Genomic DNA, 24,784 nt, shown 5'->3' on the forward strand with positions numbered 1-24,784 from the left:
GAAATTCTAGTAGTAATAATATGTATATATATTTTTATTTAATATTATTATTTGCCAACATACACATGTACACGCACGGACACAAGCACACATTTTAATTTCTCGTCGGTGAGAAGGGCCGTCCTGACTGTCTCATCGGCAAGGCCCCAGGCTTTTCCATTTCTTCTTCCACCAAGAGAGCTGCCTCTACAGAAGCTGACCTTAGAACATCCAGGAGAAGTCCCGATGTGTACATACCCACATGAACATGCCGTGCACATATCTATACACACACGTGCACACAAGATTTAGGGCTTCATGACGCTTGAAAAGCAGGATGCAGTTATTTGGTCCTAATGCATGTAAGCAAAATATTACTCTTCTCTCTGTTAAAATTGTGAGAAATCCCTCAAATGTCAAAGCTTTTTAGAAAAATGTTATGGAAGGTGGCCACGTTAAACAACATTAAATTAACATTAAATATTATTACAACATTAAGTATTATTAAAGTCAAACTTCGGATTGAAGTTTTAAAGTGGTAATAAAATCATTATTTCAAATAATTTCTGCTTCAGTTGATAAACTTCAATTAAAACAATTCAGGGGGAGGAATTATTTGGGAGATGTGGGTAAGATTCCTGGCTCATTGACCAAACATTATGGACTTTAAATCAGCAAGATTGATTTGGGCTTAGAGTTAAAGCTCTGATTTTTTTCTTTGTTGTTATGTCAAGAGTAGGAACTCTGGTGAAGGTTTTTTTTTTTTTTTTTTTTTTTTTATCTTTGAACTATTTTTATTTCAAATAGAATAACATTTCAATATTAGTGAGAGATTTTGGAATTGATTTTTTTTACAGTTTTCTGTTTAGTTATATCACACTATAAAGTGGATAACTTAGAACTGATTATCCCTGTTTTTAACAATTCCATTCACAAGGCTATCATTTACAGTAAAACATTTTCCTGACCTCTATTGTATAGGTTTACAGACTGATCCTGAGAAAAATGCCAGAGACCCATATTTTTAGGTATCATTTTTTTAGAGAATAATATGGCTAACTTTCCACAAATTATTGAATTCTCACTGCTTTCAGTTTTGAGAATGTGCATGCATACGATGTTTAGGTGAGGCATACACATATGCCTACTTAAGATAAGTGTTGAATGTTCTGGTTAATCAAGGCAAAATATCTCAAAATTTTCTCATAAATCAAGCTGTTCATATTTAGTAGGTCAACCTAGTCCTTCAGAAGAAAAGATCACACTTTGTTCACTTCTATCAAAATATTTGGACCCCTGTCTTTGCTTTCAGAATTGGACTAGTTCTGGGATGTAATGCAAGAGAGGGTATTCATTCCAGTAAGTTGCCACACCATAGAATTTTCCTCAAGGCCTAGAACCTACTGGTTCGAATTCATTCATTTTTCGGGAATCTGCATTGAATTAGTACCTCTCCTCATCCCTCTGACACAGATGAGTTTTGGAATTTGATCTTGACTTAGAGATCAATAGTTAGATTATATCTATACACACACATGCACACAAAATTTTTAGCTTTTAACACTATAATCTAATAGATTATAACCTGAACATTTATAGCAAAAGTAGGATCTTTGAACTTTACTTCTGTTGAGTTCTTACCTTTGGGCTCTGGAATTGATGTGGACTCATGATGACGACATAGGCTATGTCTAGGAGTACAACCCCCCCATTAACAGATCAACTGGTAGACAGGTTAGTCTTAAGTTCTTTGGAAGTGAATGCTAAGATGGAATTTGTGTTTATTAGGAATTTATGCTTGTGAAGAAAAGTGGAAGGATGGAAGAGAGAAAGATGAATTTGAGGGAGGACTAGCAAAGCCCTAGCCTATCTAATAAAGAGGTCTGGAGGGAGTATGGTCCATCAGAGTGTTACATGTTGGGCTGTCACCTCCCCCATTTGCTGGATGTGGTCTACCCTAGAAAGCAGTTGATCTTGAGCCAAGTGGCTCTGTGCAGCTGAGATAGACCCAGGTTCTGGCCCTGGAAGGAACCGTCAAGTGGGACTGTCTGCTGACTGTTAGAGTAAGCAGCTAGTTAGGCTTTAACTGGATGCCTAGAGGCAGCGAAAGGAGAGTCAAGGTCAGCCATCAGGGAAGTCCGATATCTACCCTGGTAGCACTCCATAAACAAAGTCACAAGAAGTGGAATCACACCAGACAGGCCCAAGACAAAGAAGGCCAACGACCCTGACCAAGTAAGGGAGAAAAGGTGAGAAACCCTGCTCCCAAAGAAATCCCCTCCTCAAGTAACGGATATTCCACCCCGCTCCTTCTGTTGACAACTGTCAATAAAAGATAGAAACCCAAACCCTGGGGTGCACAGCTGTCCCTTGGGCTCACCCACTCTCACATCTGGAGAGTATACTCACTTTAATAAACTCTTCCACTGGCATCATTTATACTGTCTCCAGTCTGTCCTTGAATTCTCTCTTGTGACCAGACTAAGAGACTTTGGTGACATCACAAGAACAAGTTGGGCAGAAGGGGGGCCAGGTGGGTGGGTGGGGTCTCCCTTTCCACCTGGTAAAAACTCCATTTCTGCAGCTGGGCAACAAGGGTCATATCTTCTAGGTCTACCACCCTTTCTTTAATCTAAACTTCCATAAATGAAGTCTATTTAATTACTGGACATTCTGCTAATCTTTTGCTTGTAGAACTCACAGGATTTTACACCTTAGAAGCGGGGGAGCTGACGACTTAGACCATAAATTGTAGTACTTTGGAAGCAGAGTTCTTATGGTCTTAGTATAACATGCTAATTTTACACACATGACTGTAAGGTCTAGGGAGACCGTGTGGCTTAGTCAACATTAAACACCTTGTTAGGCGCAGGACAAAGATTAGATCCAAGAAGTGTTGGATTGCAATCCAAACTGCATTCTACCTCTGATATCACTGCATTTTCAAGCTATCCTCAAAATTATTTTTGTCCTGATGTTTTGATCATAATTGTGAATAAGAATTATTGTAATAGGAAGTGATGCCTTGGGGTAGTTCCCAAGCTGCTGTTTACTTCAGTGATGGAGGGAATGGTGACCTCTAGAAAAGTGATAAACAGCTGTACCTGCTTGAAATATTAATTTAAATTGTTTCTCTTCCGAAGAATATTCCCTTAAATAAAGAGCCATTATAATAATTAGCACTCCAATGTACAAAAGGACACCATTAACAAAAGAAAATTACTAAACATATTAAATTAACATATCAAAAGATCACAAATTGTTCTTTAAAAAGCATAGCCCCTAAAGGCACGCATTAACAATTAGCAATGAGGTCACGCTAAGGTTAATAATGTGTTCAGGTTATAGTTTGGGGCTTCAAAAAAGAGTGTGTTTCTCAGGACCAGGTTAACCAATCTTACTCAAATAGGAAGGAAATAGAGTTTCTGTCACTAAACACTACTTTCTAGCCCTAGACAATCTCCTTTTTCCACATGAATCAAGCCCTAAGGAAAAACTAGTTCTGATAAAATGTCTGTGTCAGTTTCAGTGCACGCTAGTGCTTTGTGATTTATTTGGGGACATTCTGCCTTTTTGATAAAATAATCCTCTTTGTTATTGAAAGTCTGTTTGTTAGGAATTCAATCTCACATTTCAAAATCTGAGTGAAGAGAGGTCTAGGGCTCAAAACAGAGCAAAGTTCAGGGTTAGAGCAGTTGGGAGGCCGAGGTTCTGATTGAAAGGAGTATAGGCTTAGGCTGTAGGATTCCAGGTGGGCTTCGGTCTCAGGAAGATTAAAGAGGTTTTGTGGACCGAAATTGGAAGAAAGTAGCCAGATATAATGGGATTGTGTTCTGACATATTTGTTTTTTGGAGTATACTGTTCATGATAATTAGGAAATAAGGTGGTATTTTATTTATTTGTGGGTTTTTTTTGTGTGTGTATTTTTGCTTTTGGTATTAACTGATCAATAGTGTTCAGTGTAACTTAAAATTTGATCCAGTTTTAAATTAAAGTAACATAGAGTAAAACCTTGGTTTGCGAGCATAACTTGTTCCAGAAACATGCTTGTCATCCAAAGCATTTCTATATCAAAGCAAATTTCCTTCCCCATAGGGAATAATGGAAACTTAGATGATTCATTCTGCAACCCAAAAATATTCATATAAAAATGATTATAATACAGTAATATAATACAAAGTAATAAAGAAAATACAAACTATAAAGAAAAATAAACAAATGAACCTGCACTTACCTTTGAAAACCTTTGTGGCTGGTGTGAGGGAGACAAGAGAGAGGAGGGTATTGTGTAGGACGATGTTCATTATCACTAATGGATATTGACTACAGTACACTATTGATAAACTCTTGTCATATACTGTATTTAATGTAACTGGCAATAAGGCAGCAGAGGAAAGGGTCTATGTCTGCAGGCAGCCTGACCTAGAATGAAGCAAGGCATTCCTAAGCTTACTCTTGTTTGGAAAAGCAAAGGACTGTCCACAGGTGCTTTGAAGTGACAAAAAATACACTACTGCCACTTGTGGGCACCTTCCAATGTTCTGAAGAATCACTGATTTCTGCCAAACACCATGGCCTGAGACGGAGCATCCAAGCATGGGAGATGTTCACCCACAATCCTTCAGTGAGAGAGAGAGATAGAGAGAGAGAGAGAGAGTACCACTGGCTCAGCTGTGATCATGTGATGTTCGGCATTATGTATCACTCGTATCGCAAGACACTGTTGGTTTATCAAGTTAAAATATATTAGAAATGTTTGCTCATCTTGCAGAACACTTGCAGAGCAAGTTACTTGCAATCCAAGGTTTTACTGTACATTTAAATGTTAATCTGAAAGTAATAAAGAGCTGCAATGAGAAGAAAATGAGCATTTATTTGGGATCAAAGGATTGCAATTCAGGAAGTACAGATTCAGGTAGAAACCTAATTAGTGTCCTGTTTGTAGGACAAAAACAGTAGGCTTTTATGAGGAAAAGGAGTTGAAGGTAAGAAATAAAAGTTTTCAATGGATGTTAACAAGCTAAACTACCCTGGGTTTATACGATGATGGATTACTGATTCTGTCTTCAGAATGTCCACAACCATCAATCTTGTGATCAAGATGTCTGTTCTCCTACTGACTTCTCAATCAACTGCATAAAATTCTTGCTGTTTGCCCAGTTCAAAGGTCTTGGCCCAGTTCAAAGACGGGTAGGGCAGTTTTTCTGCAGGGGCCACTCTGGCTCTATTTTAAAATGGCTCTAGTCATGTCAGTTTCTCACATTTCCCCTGTTTGATCTTGATCTTTCTGTGAAAGCACAGTTGATCAACCAGTAGAAGGCATTGCTGATCGACTATTAGGCGGTGTTGATCATCCATCAAGCATTGTTGATCCCTTGTGGTCAGAAAGGCTCATTCCCAGAGTGTCATGTCCCAGATGGGAGGCAAGTGATTTCCTTTGGAGTCTTAGGCCACATTTGAGCAATAAGAGTGCCAGAACAGAGAAAAGCTCTACCTTCAAGTTCCCCTAGGGCCAAAACACTAATGCAGTTTCTGGAGTTTCCTTCTGTGATGTCACATAAGCTTTAGAAATCATTTCAAAACACTGAGTAACTGTTGTCTGGTTGGTGTCTTTATGATATTGAACTGTAGAAAGGAGACATAGTTCCACAATGATGAAAATTCCAGTAATAATAAACAAAACGCTGAGTCCAATTTGGAAGATTGACCTGAACCAGGAAGCAATTCTGGTTAAAGACCTGGTTAAAGCTAAAAGACCAAAGAATGGTGGGGTTATCAGTGGGTACTGCATTTAACATCTGGTTTGTGCCCAGATTTTATCTAGTTCTGTTTCTCCTCTGCCTGAGGTATTTACCCAAATACAACCAAATACAAATATTATAGGACAAACCCCACCTTGATCAGCTATGATGTAATCAAGTACAATTCTATTATCTAAGACAACTCGTATGAAGAGTGTAGAGACTTTTTGAGGGTGGCTCAAAATATCTCCTAGAGTTTCAGATAGATTTCTGATCACGTATTCATTTACTGCTGTGCCTACCCAAAGAAAAAGTAATCTTCCAAACCTGGCAGCTTCACTGGGGTTGACACCTCTAGAATTGAACACACATGGATTATGCGTGCAGCCAGTATCATGCTTTTAGTCTGTGAAGAAAATTTAAGTGAGATGCCCAATATCGAATTTCTGATTGATTGTATAATGAAATAGGTATAACCAGTAATCCAGTTGCACAATGAACTTTAGTTTGATAGGGATCTAATCACTGTATTCCCCATAAGTCCTCTTGCCAAATACAACTGAAAATATCCCTCAGGAAGCACAAATTATGGAGTGCTATAAAATTGATTAAGGGTTTGAAGGGTATGAGCAATTGAGAATGTTATTTGAAGGTAGAGGATGATTAGAATGGCAGAAATCATGTGGTCTTAATTTTTTTCTTTTTACAAATAGCCTTCTTCAGGTCCTGGGATTGAGTGGTCAGGCAAGGAGTCTTAGGAGGAATCTGAATAAGCCTTACCCACTATGAAGGTTCAACAACACAATTTATACACGAAGTTAAGGGAGGAAAGGTAGAGAAATTAGCAATTAAATGCAGTGAAAGATCTCCAGATTCATGTACAGAGTGAGGCTTCTGATGACAAATCCAACAGTCTGTTAAATATTTTCCACATAGAAGGGATTAGGATAGGTAGACAATGAAATTGTCCTTCAAGGCAGAAATTGAGAAGAAAAAGGAAACAATAGTTATTATAACAAGTGTCTGGCCTCCCATATTATTCACTAGATAGGGAGGGACTGATCAAAATATGTAAAGAAAGTAGATTGAATAGTTAGCATTGTAGTTACAATATGTTCTGCAAAATCAAGACCCAGGGTATTTTTCAACAGCAATAAGGTAGACCTATTTTAATAGGAAAGTCACCATACAGGAAATAAGGAGTCATAGTATTTAAGAAATATATCAGTAATCTGGGGTATGTCAGAAATGTTGAGTTATCAAAATGTAAGGAATTTGCCAGTATTGTAAAAACAGTTCAAATGTGAAAAGCATTAAGAGCAGGGTCAAAATAATGTCTCCACCAGGAATTCCCGTTGTATCCTATGTTCCTGTCTCTATGGTAAACATTCCATCATATTTGTAAACATAGACATTCTATGAACATTTAGAATGCTTGCCTGTTCCACAAAATTATCCTGGCAGTTTCTCTTTAGCTTCAGCCATCCATTGGTCTCTATGATATACCTCAACCCTCCCCTATAACACGTCGCTCATTTGTCAATTTCTTCGTTATGGACCTTCATCCTTAGATCCAACTGTAAATTCTTAACAATGAAAGTAGAAAGAGTAGACTACAGATTTAAGCAACAACTTATTAAGAATATGTAGATCCTGGGAAAAATTACTGTAGATTAATTTACACTACTCAAGGCCAAGTCTAGGTTCATCTTTGCAATACTTGTGAGATGTGATTTCCTCATTGATCTTGACCTAATATCATTTTGGAGGGCCAGATGACCTTCCTCCTTTTAGTGAGAGTTTATATTACCATGTCTGTGCTGCCTTGATGTGAGACCCCATCCAACCATAAGACTCCAGAATGAAAAAAAGAAGCTCTGTTGTTACTTTTAACTAAGATATCCATCCCCCAAATCCTTATTTCCATTGCTTCATTGACATCTGCCAAGTAATATTAATCATGGTACTTCTATTGATTTGAAAGATACCACCCATGTGTTATGGGCTTGTGCCATAGCCATAAAATAAAATAGCTCTGTAGCAGTCCATTTTGGGTAATCAATCTTAGGTAAGCTTACACTTAAGATGACAGTCCAACCCCTGTTCTACTGCCAAATTCAATTAACCTTTTTTTTTTTAACATTGACCATGTAGCTACCTGTAGTCTTCCCCATTTTAGCTTTGAATATCTTGCAAACTACCACTTACAGACATATGCACATATACCTTTCTGAAGAAATCAATTATATATATAACTAATTATATAGCTATAATAATATATAAAAATATATAAAACTATATATATGTCAAAATGCTTACTAAAAAAAGGATTATTTTTTTTCCCAACTAATAGTAGCAAGACAATCTTCAGAGTCAATATTCTACTAACATATACACCCAAATGAAATTATCAGACAGACTGTTAATTTTCTCAGTATGAAATATCTACATCCAGGTCACTTTACCTCATTCAGATCTCTTCCATAAATAAGAAAAAAACAAAACAAAACAAACATTACTTGCAGTTCTTAAATGGTAGCTTTTGAAGTCTACTTATCAAAGACTCATGGAAGTCTATCGCTGGAATTCTTTGCTGCTCCAGCTGTCGTTTAGAAAACTCTCAAAAAGTATACATTGATATTTTGATAAAGATTTCATTGAAGCTCTTATATAAAATTGTGCACATTTCAAGTATAGATTTTTCAAGATCCTAACTCCAGCAGAACATAGCACTTTGGCCTCTTTATGATGTAGGATGGGGGAAATTATTTTTAAATTATCATGAGATCCACGAAATTTTATTTATATTAAAATAATGACACTTGGGAGTGCCTGGATGGCTCAACAAGTGAAGCATCCGACTCTTGATTTTGGCTCAGGTCATAATCTCACAGTTGTGAGATTGAGCCCCACCTTGGGCTCCACACTGAGTGGGAGCCTCCTTGGGATTCTCTCTCTCCTTGTCTCTCTGCCCTTCTCTCTCTCCCCAAGATAAATAAATAATCATCCAAAAATAAATAAAATAATGATGCTTGTATAGTCCTTTGCAGTTTATAGAGCAATAATCACTAGATGGGTTGATGTGCAAGTATCTGGAACTTTAATTTATAAAAATCAGTAGATTGTTAAAACTCATTTGATCATGTGTATCAATTAACTTTTTCTTTGAAACAAAACATCCTAAAATTTAGTAGCTTAGAACACATCAACTTACTTATGATTCTGTAGATTGGCAATTTGTGCTGGGCTCAGTTGGGTGCTTCTACTTAATGTGGCCAGGCTCAGCTAATCACTGATTGGCTGGCTTTTATTATCTGTAGGCAGCTTCTGGATTAGCCAATAGATTGCTGATCTAGAATAGTTTGGCTGGGGCAGCTCACCTCTGGTCTGTGGAGTCTTTCATCATCTAGCAGGCTACTCTGGGCTTGTTCATATGGTGATGATAATAGGGTTTTCAAAAGTAGAAAGAGAACAGCTCCCAATTCACAAGCACTTTTCAAGCTTCTGCTTGTATCGCTTTTGCTAACATCCCCTTGTCCAAAACAAATCATGAGCAAGTTCAGAGTGAGAGTCAAAAGACTTTCAAATTTATGTGGCATGATGTCATGGTTAGAGGGAAGTGAATTTTTATAATTAGTGCAGTGTATTGTTTCAGATATGAAGTGATACTCATTGCTCACCTAAATAATTATGTTCACATATTCTACCTAGCAGGGTGCTAAATACATCATTCAACCTCCTTGGTTCAAAGTATTTCATTTTTATTTAGACAGTCTGGTTGATTAAAGCCCAATCTAAAATTCTATTTGTGATTCTAGACGATGTACTTCTAAAGGAGCACAGAAAGATCTTGTATCTGCAGTCCCATACACATATTCAATCCTTTCTCATTGTATTTTCAACTCAAAAACTGGTAATTGGAAAGCCAAGAAAAAAAAAGTACCGAAATGAATATTCACCCCCTATGTTGGCAAGAAAGAACAGCTGGATCAAATTCTACTCCATGCTGATAATGGTAATTTCAAAGTGTATAACCTTCTAATAAAACTATTTGATAGCTTAACATCTTTGTGTTTCTTCCTTTGTAGAGTTGCCAACAGTTGTAATAGACATTCTTTGAACACAAATCATTTCCCTTCCCAATATTTTTTAGTTGGGCATGGTTTTATGTCATTTCTAGTCTTCCCCCAAATTAGTGTTGATTTTTTTTAGTCTTGGAGGTTATTTGTAAGTAAAATGTGATGATATGTTTCTAAGGAGGTTTAATCATCACATAAAAAAGAAAAATAGTAACCTCACTCATGAAAGTGATTTCCAGATATTCTGATAATTAAAGATACCACAGTTGCCATGTAAAAAAGTTTTCAGTAAGAAAATTCCTGCGACAAGATGATTTTATATTGCTATCTAAATTTATGTTAAGTTTTGTTCAAATGAGTTATAATATGCTATACTTTTATTTGCTTTGATTTCAATCTGGAAGAGATGACAAAAGTTAAGTTTTTATCTTACCTTTGGTTAAGAGTATTTCTTAATATTCTTTAGTCAAACAAACTGACTTTAAAGGTGAAAATAATGTATATGTATGCATGCATGTCTCTGTGTATATGTGTGTGTATCGTCTGTCTTTTATCTATCCATCTATATTTATCTTTAGAAAGACTAGGAGGAAAGGCACATTGACTACTCCCTCAGTTTATCCTTCTGTGTTCAGATGGATTATATTCAAGTGAGAAGGTTATTTATGGGATGTAATCTAGTGAAGATTCACCCTGTTTGCAAGCAGCATGCTCAGAAAAATATAAGCAAACCAATTGTACAAAATAATTGAAAATATCAAAGTTCCCAGCTTGGTTATAGTAGAATTGTGATCTATCATTTATGTGTTCATTCATTTATTAAACATCAATGCTACGTGCCAGGTACTGTAGTAAGTGCGGAGAAATCATGGTGCTTGCCCAGGTAAGATGAGTGTTGTGCTTATGAGATGAGACCTCTAACCCATTCTGTCTCCTATGGAAGAGAACTCATGACCGTGTAATAATCAACTGAACTGATTCTTGACAAAAAGTGATTTTCAAAGAGAATTGCATGTATCTATTTCCTAGGCTTAAATGTTTTATCATTTCAGGGATATATATTATGTATATTGATATTTCTGCACACTAAAGAATTATAAAACCAAAGAGAAAAATAAGGTATTAGTTGTTTTACACGTCCTTTTGCAATTCAGGAATGTTTCTTCCTCAACTATGGATTGCAGTGTTTTTCTTCACTCTTTAAATTTGCAATAGCTTCCCCTTGCCTTGGAATAAAGTCTTAAAAACATACCAAATCAGTAAGGATGTTCTCCAACCTAATCTGAAACTTCCCATTTTCTTCTACTATAGCATTTTACAAACCCCAAACAAATCCATATTTATATCTTTTCTACATATCATTTGCTTTTATCACTCTTAATTTTGTCTGTTGTTCTGCCCTCAGCATGGAATCTCTTTTTCCTAATTTTCTACCCATCAATCTCCTTTTTTCTCATGGAAAGTATAGTTCAAAAATCACCTGCTTTAAAATGCTTTGCTTTGTTAGCTTGTCATAAAGAGATTCTCTCATATGGTAGACATTCATTAAATGTTTGTTGAATAAGTTAACCATGCCAAGCTTAATACTTATTAAATTTGGGGTTATATTATACATAACTATTAGACCTTTTTGTCTCTCATCAGTTTGTAAGTTCTATGAGAGGTAGGACCACGTGTTAATCATTTTTATAAGACCTAGCACAATATTCTCATCTCAATACAAGGTTGAGAACTAAATTGAATTCAGGAAAGTTTCTAAAGTTAGAGTGTTGATAAAGCACTGTCACATGACTAGATAAAGGGAAAGGCATTTTGTTTTTTTGTTTTTTTTTTTTAATTTTTTTTTCAACGTTTATCTATTTTTGGGACAGAGAGAGACAGAGCATGAACGGGGGAGGGGCAGAGAGAGAGGGAGACACAGAATTGGAAACAGGCTCCAGGCTCTGAGCCATCAGCCCAGAGCCTGACGCGGGGCTCGAACTCACGGACCGCGAGATCGTGACCTGGCTGAAGTCGGACGCTCAACCGACTGCACCACCCAGGCGCCCCAGGGAAAGGCATTTTGGATGTCAGTCGATCATTTTAGAAGCATTCCATTCTTTTTTTTTTTTTTTTTTCCAACGTTTATTTATTTTGGGACAGAGAGAGACAGAGCATGAACGGGGGAGGGGCAGAGAGAGAGGGAGACACAGAATTGGAAACAGGCTCCAGGCTCTGAGCCATCAGCCCAGAGCCTGACGCGGGTCTCGAACTCACGGACCGCGAGATCGTGACCCGGCTGAAGTCGGACGCTTAACTGACTGCGCCACCCAGGCGCCTCTAGAAGCATTCCATTCTATTAAGACAAGTTTACCTTCCTTTGGTAGAGAATACATTTCAGGGATGGTCTATAACATCTATTTTGGGTCTCTACTGCATTTTCTCTTCATCTGTGAAGTCAATTTGAAAACAGAAGACCCATGATCAAAGTGTAGCTTCACTACTAATTTACTTTATGATTATGGCCAAGTTACTCAACGCCATAGTTTTCCTCATCTGTAAATGAGGATAATGATAAATGCTTTGATGACCTTGTACTTGCTATGAGGATCAAATATAATAGAATATTCACAGATATTTATAGACTAAAACAAAGCTGTATTATTTCAAACATCCTTAGAACTGGCTATAGTTTTCCTAAGGTCATGGCAAGGAAAACAGGATGTTGACATATTACAGAAAAGTGATATTCTTATGCGGGGGGAGGTCTCTTTTAAAATCTAGCAGATTTCCTGCCTTCCCCATGTATCTTTGTGATGCATGATTTTTATTTCATAGTAATAATCAAGATTTGGAATAATGTATGTGCTCGTTTACTTATTCATTTTATATTTGGCAAGGCCATTGGTCTGATGAGAGTATAAATTGTCTGTGGCCTTCACTACTGAATAAATAGTACCTATGAGCCTAAAAAGTACATTCTTGTGGATTATTGGATCTCTAATTTTAATGTGAATAAGAATCCTAGAACTTGCTAAAATACACAGACTGAATTTCAACCTATGAGATTTTGATTTTGTGGTCTGGGCTGAGGCCCAGGAAGCTACATTTTAACCCTTCTCTCCTCTCTGATGGTTCTGATGTGAATGGTCAACAGACCTCCCTTTGGTAAATAATGGCAAAGTAGTGTATTTCATGCTTTTTGTGTGGGACTGACTACTGCCCTCCGTGATTTTGATTTGGGAAGAATTAGAGCTGGCTCCTGGACATACCCAGAGAGGAACCCCTCTGCAAATGCCCACTGTAGAGGAGGCAGATTGTTCTTTCATTTGTCTCGGAAGTCGGCAATTACAGTTCAGACTTTTGAAAGAATGGAAAATGAGGTTTCCTAAGGACGCAGTCTGGCAGACCATAGCAATGCTGTGTCTTTGGGCATTGGATGTCTGCCAGAAGTACTTGCCCAGCACTAATTGCAGAGCACCTGAACTTTTATCCGTCATCTGTTCTATGGCACAAAAACTTGAGCACTCCGATGAATGGTTTGCATTCTTCCCAGTAGCTCCAGGAAAGGAGGAAAACCCTTTCATTTAATTAGGCTATTATTCTGCATTTTAAGCTTCAATGGAGATTCAGAAACAGGTGCCAGTTTCTTTTCTGCCTCCAGGCCTAGAAATCAGAATAACTACTACTGAGAAAACAAAGCAGATAAGTCCTTAGCCTCAATGCTATTCACTTGCCTCTACCTATGCAGTTGGGAAACAGATGTTAATTACCAAACAGTACAGTCGGAAACTGAAACAGCTTAATCACTGCTTGGGCTTTTGTTGATGGGCTGTTAACGCTTTCTGCTGGTTCTTGTCTGTCTGGAGAACTGTATATATTTCTTCATCTGTATCTACATCTAGACCTGTATCTATCTGTTCCATATGTGTATCTACCTGTATTTGCATCTATTTTAATAGTAAGGCTTGCTTCCTTTGGTCCCTCCCATTGGATTTGCCGGTGTGATCATTTTCTTATGATAGGAGGCATGACTCTCCATCCCCACCTCCACCCAAGGTTTACAGGACTATTTTTATCAGGCAAAACACAACAAAAGGAAAAGGTCAGGCATTTACCTGGATGATTTGCTTTAAAATTCATTTTATTAAATGACAGGAAGATTTTTGTTTTGAGAGCTCATATTGGATTGCTGTCGTTGGAGAAGGAGACTTCGAGGAAATTGGGAACTGCAGTTGGATGCGGGAACAAGATATCTTATGAGACTAGAAATGTACCAGTGACTAACTACTAACTACCCTTTGCTCTGTTTGTGGTATTTGGGAATGGCTGAATGGGTTAACCAGCCCTAAGACAGCTGACTGCTAGTGGCAGTAAAAATCTAAAGCTTGGGAAGTATTGAAAATACACGGTAAGTATAGAGCTGAGACTGGTATCTTTGTTGAGTGGGTAAAATAGCTACAAAACCCAAAATGAGTATTTTGTGAGATGGTTCAAAGGCTAGCGCAGGGACAGTTGGATTGGCTTTCTCAGTGAGCAAATTCTTTGAGAGAGAATAAAATGGAAATTGATATATTATCAAGTTCCTTCAGGCTGGGGAAGCAGAGTCAACAGTTTTCTTTGGGCTCAAATAATTTATCCTGACATCTAAAATCAGGGGAAGTAAACTCAAATTCCTCTGAAGACCAGGAATATAATATATAAATGAACAGAGTAACCTGGATGTAGGAAATATTTCTAGAAGCATTTGCCCTTTTTGACTAAATTTTATTTTCTTACCTTTGCTAGATATGTGGATACACAAATATTTCAGTTTCTTATAATTCTATAAGGAAAGAAACCAAGAGGAGAAAAGAAAAGAAATAAATAGGCCAAGTGAGGTGATAGATGGGAATGGGACACAATGCTTAGGGCAGTGAGCCCAGAGAGAGGTGGGGACTGGAGCTCTGCTGCCCTTCTAAAATGGGCACTCTGCTGCCTGGCTGGAGATTGTCCTGTGGGAATGTGGGCCCAGGCCTGTCAGTTACTCTCTTTTCAAGAGAGATTAGAGAAACAAATTCTTAGATTGAAACTCCTGATTTTTAAATGATGACCGCTAATTCAACTTTTTATGCAGTCTTTTTCTAGTATAGATATTCCTCAATTCAGTAGTTCTATAACTATCTCAGCATCCTTTGTTCCTAACCCAGAGTGAACTTCTCAGAGGCAGAGTGAGGTGTGATTTATGTTGCCCTAAGACCAAGAAGATAGTTTCCCAGTGAGTTGATAAACAACTCTCTTTTCTTTTACCTAGAGCTTAACCGATCATTTTTCTTTTGCCATTGGCTTTTGGAAATTCCCCTTAAATGTATCACTGGAGGAATGTAGGAAGTATGACAATAGGCTTATTATAAAATAGATTTCAATATCCACGTGTCACATCACTGTTCCTAAAACATAACTTGCATGTGACAATAAATGACCACCAGACATGCCCAGCAATACTATTTCGAAAAGGGTTCTGCCTTGGTAATAGATGTTTCAGGAATATTTGGAGAATTTTCAACACTCTAATTATGGAGGGGAAAAAAGGGGAATTCTAAGGATAGCAATCTTTTATGAAGCCATCACTTATAGAAGTGAAGGAACCCTCAATAAACAAAACACAAAGGAGAACAAACATAAGCACTTCACAAGTCTTCTCAAAAAAAGAATAGATAATAGCGGGGTGAGCAAAAGTGTTATGGTTCTAAACCATACCAGGCATATCCAGGCATATTAATCAAGTGCTATGCATTATGATAAAAGTGGTATGTTCTTGAGGAGAGCTCAAAATTAAAAACAATCTTATATAGTGGGTATTTTAACAGCTTTAGCTTCTATTCTGGGATTTAAGGGATAGTTTCACATTTCAAGAACCTCTTTGAGGAACAGTAAATTTTCATATTTTAGGGCCACGTTCCTGTGTTCAGAGCATAACTTTTTTCCTGTCATTATGATAAGAATATTCAATGATTGCAAAGCATTTTTAGGGTATGAATCTCATTTTATGGCACATTGTCAACTTAGGGTTATACAGAGCTTACCTAAAATTCACATGCTTTTAGGAATCATTAAAATCTTCTAGGCTCAAAAATATGATTGTCATCTGATTTAGGGGGACATTTAATCATTTTTCTCCTGTCTTGTCATTTCTTCATCTAATCATACAAAGTAGCCAATCCATCCATCACAGATCTGAATCCTTTCTGTACGTCTGATCATGAATTCCCCAGATTCCCGTGATCTATGGCTGTATACAAATCACCCCAAACCTAGTGGCTTAAAGCAACAACTGTTTATTTTTTCTCATGAATCTGCCATTGTCTGTTGTTCTAAAGAGATAGCTCGTGTCTGCTCCATGCAGTATCACTAGGATCCCGACGTAGGGCTGACGGTCTACTTTCAAGTGACACCTTTAAACGCGTTTGGAAACTTGGTGCTGGTTGTTGGCTGGGAGTTCAGCCTGGGCTTCTCCCCACAGCATTGAACGTTTCATCACAGCATGGTGGTTGTGTTCCAGGAACAAGTGGAGACAGAAAGTGCAAGTTGCAAGCCCCTTAAGGACCAGACCTGCTTTGGGGCGCCTGGGTGGCTCAGTCGGTTAAGCGTCCGACTTCAGCCCAGGTCACGATCTCGCGGTCCGTGAGTTCGCCCCCCCCCCCCCCCCCCCCCCACGTCAGGCTCTGGGCTGATGGCTCAGAGCCTGGAGCCTGTTTCCGATTCTGTGTCTCCCTCTCTCTCTGCCCCTCCCCCGTTCATGCTCTGTCTCTGTCTCAAAAATAAATAAACGTTAAAAAAAAAAAAAAAAAAAAAAAGACCAGACCTGCAAAGCATCACTTGTGTCAGAGTCTGTTTGTTGTGTAAATAGCATCCAACCAGATTCAAGGGGAGGTGACAGAGACCCTGACTCTCAATGGGAAGAGTGACAAAGGAAAAAACAAAGGTGTTTGCCTACCTTTAAAATTAACTAACACTGTACCGTCCTCACCATCTCTGCTTCCCCATCCCCAACTGTAACTACTTCACTTTTTGCCTGGATTCCAACCACATGAAGCAAATGATTGTCCCTCGTGTGTTTGTGGTTGTTGCTGTTGTTGTCCTTACATATTATCTTCCTGGCCTGTTCCTATCTGGCTGTGTATCCAGAATGCCATCCATTGCCATCCACGAAAATGTTAGTGGAAGCATCCCTTCCTCTTTGAGATCTTTCCTAACTCCCCTCAGTAAGTAACGTTCAGGACACTTTTCTCACTGTTTATCTACTGTACTGTCTTTGACTACAATGCTTCTTGGTCAGTTTTCGCACAATGCCCACTGCAGAGTGAGAATTGACTAACTCTCTGTTGAATGCGTTAATTCTGGCAAATCAGAGAGTGATTTGCTGAGAGATTGAATCTGCAGTAAACCCGAAATCTGGTTCTATCTCTGTCATTCATGAACGTATCACCCTGGGTGAGTCACCTAAGCTTCTGTTGCTTCTCTTAGCCTGACCTTCTTCATTTCTCCAAAGAGGTAACAATGTCTGGCCTACAACCTCCCAGGGGCATAGCAAGGAAAATAAAATTTGCATATAAAAGTCCTTTAAATATAGAGAATGCTCCTGAAGTACACATCTTTAGAAAATACTTGTCAAATGAATCTAGGTAATATTGGAAGAATTGAGCCAAAGAAATAAAGATGGCTTTAGCATTCCACTTTGTCCATGCAGTTTTTGACTTAAAAGTGATTTTTTTTTTTTTTGCAAACTGCCATCGTGTTGAGTAGCTTTTTCTTCTTTTTCCTCCAGCTTTATTGAGATGTAACTGACGTACAATATTGTGTAAATTTAAGCTATACAATGTAATGATTTGATACACATGTATATTGTAAAATGATTACCAGAGTAGGGTTAGTTAATACTCCATCACCTCACGTAATTACTATTTGTGTGTGTATGTGTGATAACATTTAAGATCTGCTCTTAGCAACTTTCAAGTATATAATACAGTATTGTTAAGTATAGTCACTGTGCTGCACGTTAGCTCCCCAAAACTTACTCATCTTATAACTAGAAGTTTGTACCCTTTGACTAACATACCCCCTTTTCTCCAACCCACTAGCTTGGCAACCACCATTCTACTCTGTTTCTATCAGTTCAGCTTTTTAGATTTATTGCTCATCTAAGTACAAACGTATACAGTATTTCTCTTTTTCTGTCTGACTCACAAAGCACACATGTTTAAAGCTCTCATCAATAGAAAGTTAATTCTCTTCTTATGCAACGTTTCATCAGACAAAAGGGGTCAAGTATTGACCTGACTGCAAGCATTATTCAAAGAGAGAATCTTTATATTGTTTCAATCCCTGTTTTACTGAGGTTATGAAAAATTTAAAAACTTCATTAAGGAAGCAAATCTTTGGACACAGGATTCAAGTCCAGATCCTTTTAAATGTGTCCCGTTGTGCCGTTATCATAAGAAAGCAGCCCATGCTGTGCTTTTGTAACTCACCTACGTGGGGTTGCAAACGTTTACTTAAAAAATCAGTTTTGTCAGTTTTGAAGGAGCCAGAGAAAGATTTTTATTTTAAATTTGTCATGTAGTTTGAAAAAGAACACTTGAAAATATCTGTTCCTCAGGTGATGGTCCTTCTGGTGATAGTGAACGTAAAAAGCCAGGTTTTTAAAATCTAAAATGACACTGCTTCATTCAAAAGTAAGTAACTCCTTTCCTTATGTGGGGAAAAGAATGGGAAAATGTTTTCACAGAAATGAATGACCTGACTATCCAGAATGCTAGGGTGGGAGGAGGGAGGTGCCTGTGGAGGGAGATAGGGTAGCCTGACACACGCTAAAAGATGCTGTCTTTGGTGCTAAAGCAGGCAAAATCCATAAAGAAAAAGCTGTGAGCTCAGAATGCATCAGAACAACATAAGGGGACAAAATTTAATTCTGTGAGAGTGGATGGAAGTGGGAGAGAGTGTTTCTAGTGAGTACAGGGGGAAGCTTCAGGAATAGAGCCAAGCAGTTGGAGAGAACGTTATGTGCCTGCATGTAATATAGATGGGAGGAGGAGGGTGTGCAGGAACATCTCAAAAAAGGAAAAATCCTGGTGATTGTGATGTAACATTACTGAGAAGAGGAAAGGTGATTGTGTGAGAAGCTGCAATCAGAGCTGTGAAGTCCTAGTTTGTTTTAACAAAGGGGAATTGCATACATTCAAAAGGCATGCATGAATGCTCTGTGATGCACACACAAAAAAGGTGGTCCAGGAAAGAATATGTACAGGATAAAGACTATAGTCCTCTGACAAGGTCATGTTTTTCCTATATATTTTACTAATGCCTCCTCACAAAGGGGGTGTTGGGACAAATTATTTTGAGTATTCCCTTATATGCCTGGCAATTGATACATGCCAAAGATGTTTGTTAAAGACTGATTTAAAGTCACAATGAATGTGTTTGGGGGGAGTTTATCATTATTCTTAAGTCGAGCATTTACTAACTTCAGTCGGTCCATAGGGTATGATTAATGTTCTCAAAGAAATTTTAAATAACCTTAACCACTTTAAGTTAGGTGTATGTGTATCCAAATCTCATTGGTTCCACAAAATGTCCGGTTACTCCTGAGATGGGGACAGACTGCCTAAATTTACTTGTCCGTATTCCTACGTAGCTGATACAGAAAAGGGTAAATGCAGAATTGTCAACCCCTAAAAGGCATTTATTGCTGTTAGGTACTAACAGTTGCCATTCCTGTATTTGAGAAGAGAATACATACTTAAAAAGATGATTTCTGGCAGAGTTCAGAGGTCAATTTGCTTCTTGCTTTATTCCAGAGTGGTTTTAATCCTTAGACCAACTACAGTAGGGCAGAGGCTCTCACTGAACTTTTATTCCTTCCCATTTGAAAAGCACTCTTTAATCTTATAGGTGGTGGTAAGGAGGAGGAGAGCACAGAGGGTATGACTGACAATAGTCAGAAGTTGCCTGCTCTCACTTAGCCCATGATAGCCAAGCCTCCTTCTCAACTCCATCACTTGAGTTGGCAGGAGGAAAGAAGAGAAAGATCTGTATAGGAAGATGGAGTGCTCCTCATGAGCTATGCCTGGATATCATCACTGTTTTACAGGACTTGGTGGAATTTAGCCAGGTCCTTCTAGAAGCTTATTTCGCATTTTCCCTGTGCCTCAGTTTCCTTAGCTCTAAAATGTCTTAAGATATTCTTGGCGGAGGGGAGGTGGGGGCAAGTAGTTGGCTCATTCGATTAGCACCTAACTTCAGCTCAGGTCATGATCTCAGGGTTGGTGAGTTCGAACCCCACGTCAGGCTCTCTACTCTCAGCACAGAGCCTGCTTCAGATCCTCTGTCCCCTTCTCTCTCTGCCCCTCTTCTGCTTGCGTGTGCACACGCACACTCTCCCTCTCTCTCAAAAATAAATACGCATTAAAAAAAAGATATTCTTGGGGCACCTGGGTGGCTCAGTCAGTTGAGCCTCCGACTTCAGCTCAGGTCATGATCTCAGACTCGTGGGTTCGTGCTCCTCGTCGGCCTCTGCACTGATAGAACAGAGCCTGGGGTCTGCTTCGGATTCTGTGTCTCCCTCTGTCTCTGCCCCTCCCCTGCTCATGCATGCACACACGCTCTCTCTCAAAATAAATAAACATAAACATAATCATAATCATAATAAAAAGATATTATTGAAATGAAAGACTACATGGAAATGAGTATAGTCCTTGACCACCTTAAACAGTTTTTCAAAAAGAGTTTTGTAGAAAATTAAGGAAACAGAAAGTTTTCCAAAGTAGATTTAACCCTTTATTGACATAAATAAAATAAGAGCTTTCAGATTTTTTCCCCCTTGTGAATTTCATAACATGGAGAGAGAAAGAGAGTAAAAATCATTTTGTAGCTCTGATTTTACTATAAGATCTTCTCCTGATTTTGCTTGTGGCACGTAATGTTCAAATCCACTTATGAACATTGCTTATGAAGCATTTGATGAAGTAAAAAGGATTTTTAATTTATTTTCTTAGAAAGAAAATGATATATTCTAAGTTCTCTTGAACCAGTCACCTTAATTCTGTTTGATACCCTTCTTTGGAAAGTTCTGTTTTAATTTTTTTTTTTAACATTTATTTATCTTTGAGAGAGAGAGAGAGAGAGAGAGAGAGAGAGAAGGCGGGAGGGGAAGAGAGAGAGGAAGACACAGAATCTGAAGCAGGCTCCAGGCTCCAAGCTGTCAGCACAGAGCCCCACGCAGAGCTCAAACTCACAAATTAAAAAAACATGACCTGAGCCGCAGTCTGATGCTCAACAGACTGAGCCACCCAGGTGCCCCTGGAAAGTTCTATTTTGTGAGAAACACTTGTCTGGGATAAGAGAGACAACTTTAGTGAGTCATCATTAAACTCAAGTGAAGAGTAATCAGAAATTTTTAAAAATTTTGCCCATTTCCTACCTCATTTTTGTATCCTTTCTCTGTTATTGATCAAATTTTTTTCTATTTTCATTGATTGATGCTAATATGCTTACATTCCTATGTCCTTTGTAAGGGAATTGAATCTCTAGCACATTGATTTCCATAGTTATGTGCATCCATCCACACTCAAAGAGATGTGAGAGAAGCCACTAGAACTTACATTTATATTGTTATGTAATTTAAAAAAAAATGTGTATGTTTAACAATATGCATATTATAGCAATATAATACTTTTATAGAATGTATTAACACATATGTTTCATATTTATAGTTTTTGAATAAATATATTCTGTATTTAATATATATATATACCTATTTAAAGAGAGCATATATTCTCTGAATTTTCATATGCAGACCATATAGATCTGCACTGTCCAAAAGAGTACCCATTAGCAGATATGGTGCGGAGCACTTGAAATGTAGCTAATGTAACATGTTGAAGTAATAGTATTTTGGATATATTTGATGAAATTAAATATACTATTAAAATTTCACCTGTTCATTTTTACTTTTTAAAAATGTGTGCTAAGTAGGGGCGCCTGGGTGGCTCAGTCGGTTAAGCGTCCGACTTCAGCCCGGGTCACGATCTCGCGGTCCGTGAGTTCGAGCCCCGCGTCGGGCTCTGGGCTGATGGCTCAGAGCCTGGAGCCTGCTTCCGATTCTGTGTCTCCCTCTCTCTCTGCCCCTCCCCCGTTCATGCTCTGTCTCTCTCTGTCTCAAAAATAAATAAACGTTAAAAAAAAAAATTAAAAATGTGTGCTAAGTAGTTTAAAATTACATATGTGGCTCACATTATATATTTGTATTGGAAAGAGCTTCTTTTAAAAATATACATTGTCTAGACAATAAAGGTATCCTATATATTATAAATATATACACACTGGTAAATGGTTTTCAAAATCTTCTAAGAATATGTCTACATGATCAAATCACCATTGTAAATAGTGCTGTAACATTTAGTTCATTTAAAAAATTGACTGAAATAATACAATTAGAAATAATTTATGTATTTATGGTTATTGTACTGGACACATTGTATTTTCTACAAATTTTTATTTCTGAGAATTTCTCTTTTTGACTTTCGTCTCTATAAATGTAGTTTTCGGGAAGCTTCCCTGTTAACTTACCTCTAGCCACAGATAATTGTAACTGATTCAAACTAGGTTGGTCAGGATCTTTCTGAATTCTGAAACTGAGTCAGAGAATCATATTCTGTCTAGATGGCCAACATCATAACATAAGAAACTCAAGATTATATTGTGTGCATATGTTCTACTATATGGACTAACCCAAGCTACTCTAAAGGACACTAATTAGGAGTGAAATAAGCAGAGATGAGATGTGTAGAGAATATCTTTTTCTGGAAGATTCAGGGGACTACCTCCATTTCCCACTCATTAGGCTTGATAAGATGTCTCTGGGTCCTTATAACATTTTTTGAGTTTCTGTCACTTGAAATACAATTGTTTGATCAATGCCACCATCAGAGGCACAGAGAAATCTTATTTTATTAACAGTTTCTCTCTTAGGTAATTAAATATTGTGGTGACATGGCTTCAGTCTACTTTCTAACTGTAAAAGAAATAGAACCCAGAAATTTGATTTTAATCTTTTCAAAATGCTTTTATTCTGATTTGTATAAAAATACATGTTGATTAGGGGCCAGATGTATAAAATGCAGGCAAACATAAAGAAAGAAATAAAAATTACCTGATATCTTATTATTCTGAAAAAGTTTTATTAACAGTATTTTATTTTAGGGGCTCCTGGGTGACTCAGTCAGTTAAGCATCTGACTTCGGCTCAGGTCATGATTTCGCTTTCCGTGAGTTCAAGCCCAGCATTGGGCTCTGTGCTGACAACTCAGAGCCTGGAGCCTGTCTCTGTCTCTTTCTGCCCCTCCCTCACTTGCATTCTGTCTCTCTCTCTCTCAAAAATAAACATTAAAAAAATTTAAAAAAAGAAAATGTGCAAAACACAACCTTTTAGTTTGCAAAGAATTTTAGAATTATATGCAAACCTGTGTAAGAAATATAAGTATACCCAAGAAATTAAGAATTATAAGAAATAAAATAATGTAGAAAGAAATAGATAATAATATAAAGAAGAAGAAAATTAGCATCTGGGTATGGTATTGAAATATTGGTTGTAGATCAAGAGGTGTATGATGGAAGGAGTAAGGACAACTAAAATTGGGAATAAGCCAAATGCTGGGAAATCTGTAGATAAAGGGAAAAAACAAGCACAAGCTTATGTCTCTGTGCACCATACTGCCCCATTCTTGTTTGATAATTTCCTTAAACTTCTCTTTGCCTTAGTAAACACGTTTAAAGAAAATTCTCCAAAGTCAATGAGGTGATAGATAATAGTTGATGTAATACACAACACAGGGAGTAAATGGAGGGTTTTATTTCTTAGGCAAATGCTCTCTTGAGAAGCAGGTTTCAGTATTTGAAACCAACTTGTCTATTTTCCCTCTTTGATGTGTTGTCAAAGTTTTACAAATTATTTGAGATATTGCTTCTCTTCTAATACTCTAAAACTTTGCTGATGCAGAGAAAGTGCTCCAAGGTTAATAAGTTAATCTTTTATCATATAGAACTTCATATATATTCTAACTGTGATCATGTTCCAAAATGTGCCTTAAAACAGTTCATTAATAATAGCTGATGTCTTTACATTTTAAGGTAGGTCAATTATATTTGACATGATGGTTGAATTTCATTAAAAGGTAGAAAACATTAATCTTCTAAGTTTAAGAAATGCTGTGTGTGTGTGTGTGTGTGTGTGTGTGTGTGCGTGCGCTTATAAAGGAGGGCATTTGGGAGGGGGAGTTTGAAATGCATGAAAATGTAGCACATTTGATTTAAGAGGAAATGTCTAATTGTTGCATATTAAGTATGTGTCCTTAGAATATAAACATTTGATAGTAAATGGACAGTCACTATCCCAGCTAAGATTCCCCCAAAGCAGTTATGAGGCAAACTTTTGCGTACAGATAGTTTATTTGGGAATAGGAGCTCACAGAGCAGAAATGACAGACAGGGGTATACTGTGTGACTTTCTGAGGAGTTCTACACCTCTTTGACTAAAAGATGAGCATATATCCATCAGCTCTTGTCCCCCATTGGTCAACCATGATTCTGTGGGGAGTAACTCATTCATGTTTCTAGGCTACGCCTACATGAGTGATGAATGAGTTCCCATTAGCATCCCTCATCATACCATTAGGGAAACCCTCATGTATAGGGTTTGTACAGTGGGAGCTGTACATACATGGTGAGTCTGTGGTGAGATGCGGGTTGTAGCCTCCACAGGTCTGGTTACTACAGCTATAGTAAGGGGAAATGCTGGGAAGATTTGAAATTAGGCACAAGAGATGTATATGCATTGTAACTCGTATAGCACCCAGATCTATTCAGACTCTGTTATTCCCAGGATTATTTGAACAAGGTAGTATTCCCAGTGGTGTTGCTTGTCCTGAGGCCGTAATTGATATTCATTATCTACCTCTTCACATACCCATT

Source organism: Leopardus geoffroyi, chromosome C2 (assembly GCF_018350155.1).
Source record: "Leopardus geoffroyi isolate Oge1 chromosome C2, O.geoffroyi_Oge1_pat1.0, whole genome shotgun sequence".
NCBI classification, from domain to species: Eukaryota; Metazoa; Chordata; class Mammalia; order Carnivora; family Felidae; genus Leopardus; species Leopardus geoffroyi.